The following is a 3,779-nucleotide window of genomic DNA, read 5'->3' as shown; positions in this document are numbered from 1 at the left end:
TCTGAAATGTAACAAGGTCGCCAGGTCATTCATAGTCATGTTAAAGTGGAAGAAGCGCTGCTTCAAAATCTGTAAAAGTCACTGAGAAAGAGGGGTTTCCAGTCTCAATACAGGCTCACTGGGGATCAAGAACTAGCTGGAACTGGAACCCAAGACGAAGAGGCTATAGACCCCAGAGGACTTAACATCATATACCTGGGAGAGGTTTTTTAGAATTGGGTGGACTCTATTGCCATTTTAGGTACAGGACTCTAACTTAAGTTTATAAAAGTATCGATAGTTATGCCAAAATCAATGCATTGTTATTAGTTATTCGAGGTCCAAAATGAAAGTTAGCATGTAAATATTTTTGAGATCTTTAATTTTCAAGCATTGAAAGATACCAGAAGAGTCCATTCATAAGCTGAATTTTTTTTGTGTGTGTGAAGCAATGCATAAGAATTGGGTAAACTACATAAAACCAAAAGGGGACCCAGAGACAGGAGCGAGAGGGGTGCAGGAGGGGAATCTCAACACGCGAGGACCGAGATTAGAGCTCAGGTGAAGAACGAAAACAAGGAGAAAGAGGATGTCAAAGGCTGAAGACAGAAGCTAATAAACCTAGAAGTGAGAGGGCAAGAACTATGTGGAGTGACAGCCAGGGTAGCAACGTTTGGAGTGAGTGCTTTAAACATGATCCAAACGGAAAGAAGAGTCCCTCCTGGGAACCATGTTAACCATGCAGTTAACCATGCAGCTGCTTACTGAAAGGTTGGAGGTTCAAGTCCACAGAGTTGTGTCTCGGAATAAAGCCTGATATTCTACTTCTAAACATATTAGCCACTGAACACTGTCCAGAGCACAGTTCGACCGTGACACCCGGGGGATCCTGAGTCAGTCACTCTGGGCCAAGGGTCAGGCTGACAGAACAGTAAGGGGCATCTGGATTGTGTTCCAAAATCTTATCACACACTAATAAAATGTAACCAAGCACCTTTTGCTCAGGAGTGGGAGACGGGCAGGGTGGCTGGTGAGTGGAGGCGGGAGCAGGGAACCTTTGGTGTAGAAAATATCTTTTGTTTGTAGCTGATCTATGTTTACATCTGTGTGATCTATAAATTATTTATGAGCAACCAAGTAACTCCACCCCTGAAGTGCAGAGACTATGGAGTGAAAGCAACTACAGCCTTGACAACTACATCTGAATTATTTCCCCCGGAGAAATACATCTCAGCAACTATATCTTCTCAACCACTATGGAAATTTTGAGTTGCAGAATAATATAACAAATTGAAACTGACAAAAATTAGTAACAACAAAAAAAAAATTTTTTTAATGGAAATTATTACACTTGGTAGCTAAGTACCAGTGGTAGCTTCTGGCCAGTGGTGGCTCAGCAGTGGCAGTCCCTCTTTCCACTTGCGAGTGCTCAGTTGGATTCTAGACCAATGCTCCCTGGGGCCAGCTTGCTTCTGATAGCTGAAGCTTGTGAGCTGCTATGACCCAGAACAAGTTTCAATGGTGCTTCAAGACTAAGACAGACTAGGAAGAAAGGCTTGTCAATCTACTGAACATCAGCCAGTGAAAACTCTGCTGACCACAGGACTTGCCAGAGGGTGAGGTCTCTTTTTGAATAAGACATTTTAATTTTTAGACTAGTTTTAGGCTTATAGACAAATTGGGTAGGAAGTACAAAGAGTACCCCTGCACCTCCTCTCCGCTGCACACTCTTCCCATCCGCACCTTGATCCTACAGTACATTTGTTAGGAATGATGACCCAAGACTGATGTTATTATTAACTAAAGTCCACGTTCATTCGCTCTGTGCTGTGGTTCTACCCACTTTGACAAATGCATAATGCCACGTGTCCATCGCCACAGTCTCACAGAGAACGGTTCCAGCGCCCTACAAATGCCATGTGCTCTGCCTATCGAGGAGCTGGTGTTTGTATCAGGATTTACGACAAGGTGAGGAAACGCAGGGAAGTAACTGGTCTAGACTCTTGGCCAGGCCTCGTGATCTGGAAAGCTCGGATTGCTCAATACGTCGATCGCGATCTTCTAGCCGATCTCAAATGTAGTGTGGGTAGATCACATGGCATTAAAAAAATAGAAGTACACCTATTATCGATTGCATCACTTAATTGATATACAGCGCAGCCAATCAGATGCAATCTTAGGCGTCAAACACACGCGCAAACAACTGCGCTGAGTGCAGCAAAACTGACAAGCTCAGTTATCGCCAAGTTTTAGACCTTGGTTTTTTTTTTCTCTTAAACGTAAGAAAGGGTATTAAAATGAGTGGGGGAGCTGGACCAAGCAAGGTGCATAAATATACATGGTACATATAAAGAATTCTCAATGCATTTATGAATAAATGTAATAAGTAAATAGCTGTTTTGCATTTTTGCAGTTGGTAGATCATTTCGACTTGATCATTTTATAAGTAGCTCGCATGCTGACAAAGCGTGAGCACCCCTGCCCTACACTATTGATGCTGGTTCTCTAACTGGACTTAAATCCACTCTCGTGCCCCCTTTTGTCACTCGTTCTTTCTAGTTCCTGGCTGACCAGTGTTACCTAGCCAAGCACAACATGGCATATGCTTCAGTTCTCGGTCCTTAGCCGTTCTTACCCAATAACCTATGTTCAACAGCAGTCAGTTTCTCTCTACTTTCAGTTTCTGAAACTTACTTTCATTTCTTTTATTGTCTCTTCTGAGTAACGCATTTACAATTCTCAATGTTTGGGGATTTGTCGGATATAATAGGGTTAAGAATGTTTATAAGACACATGAAAATGAAGCACAAATATTCCACTTGGACTAATAATGAAATGATCAAAACACAAATGGGCACAGCCAGTGAGGTCATGCTTTAGCAGCTAGAAGACTTTGGGGTGGGGCTTGTGTCTGCTTTAGTGCTTTGTTGGAATCTATAAAACAGTAGATTGGAAGCTGTGATAATTAGGTTTTGTGTCAACTTGGTTGTGCCTATAAGGAGATATTGGTGGAGTGCAATCTCTCACTCAGGTCCCAGTCTGATGTTGTCTCCCTGTGGGTGTGGCCTATCTGATATCCGTAAAAGAGACACTGCAAAGAACTGTGTCTTCTTGCCAACAGGACTCTTGCATCTATCACAGCCTCCGCCGCCTCAGCTATCAGCAGTCTGGCACAACATCTGACCTGCTGATTCAACTCTGGCTCTACTGGCCTGTGGTCTTCATACTTCCTGGTTCATCTTCCTGCTCCATTGGCTGGCAGCTCCACCAGCTTAGCATCTGACCCACAGACTTTCACCAGATTGCAGCAGTGTGGGCCATTGTCTTGATATAAATTCCTTTCTTATGTCTTATATCTGAATGTCACTGGTTTTCTCTCTCTAGAAAGCCCAGCCTAACACAAAAGCTAAGAAGTTTGCTTAATTGAATGGATGTGGTAATTACACAATTTTATGTCAATTTAAGGATATATAAAAGTATAGGGGTGGTATTCAGCATGTCAATCAGGTCACAGACTGATGGGCCATCCTTGTGGGTGTTACCTTCTCATAAGGAGGGCCCAGGAAACCCACCCCCCTCTCTCTGCCTTCACCTTCCTGCTTGCTGGTCACCCTGAGAGCTGGTGGAGCCCTGCCTTGTTTCCATCAACTTTGGACCCTACAACTTTGCAAGCACTGGTCTGTAATCTTCCTGCATTCTGCATCACCGCATGTGGCCAAATGAGTCTGAAGAGGGACTCATGAACTAGTATCAGACTTGTGGATTTGGACTGGGCTGGGATGCTTTCTTGATATATAATT

This window comes from Echinops telfairi, unplaced genomic scaffold (assembly GCF_000313985.2).
Source record: "Echinops telfairi isolate 266 unplaced genomic scaffold, ASM31398v2 ScPeMD7_7439;HRSCAF=8477, whole genome shotgun sequence".
NCBI lineage: Eukaryota > Metazoa > Chordata > Mammalia > Afrosoricida > Tenrecidae > Echinops > Echinops telfairi.
The sequence above is the reverse complement of the archived record's forward strand: the minus strand, read 5'-3'. Positions refer to the sequence as shown.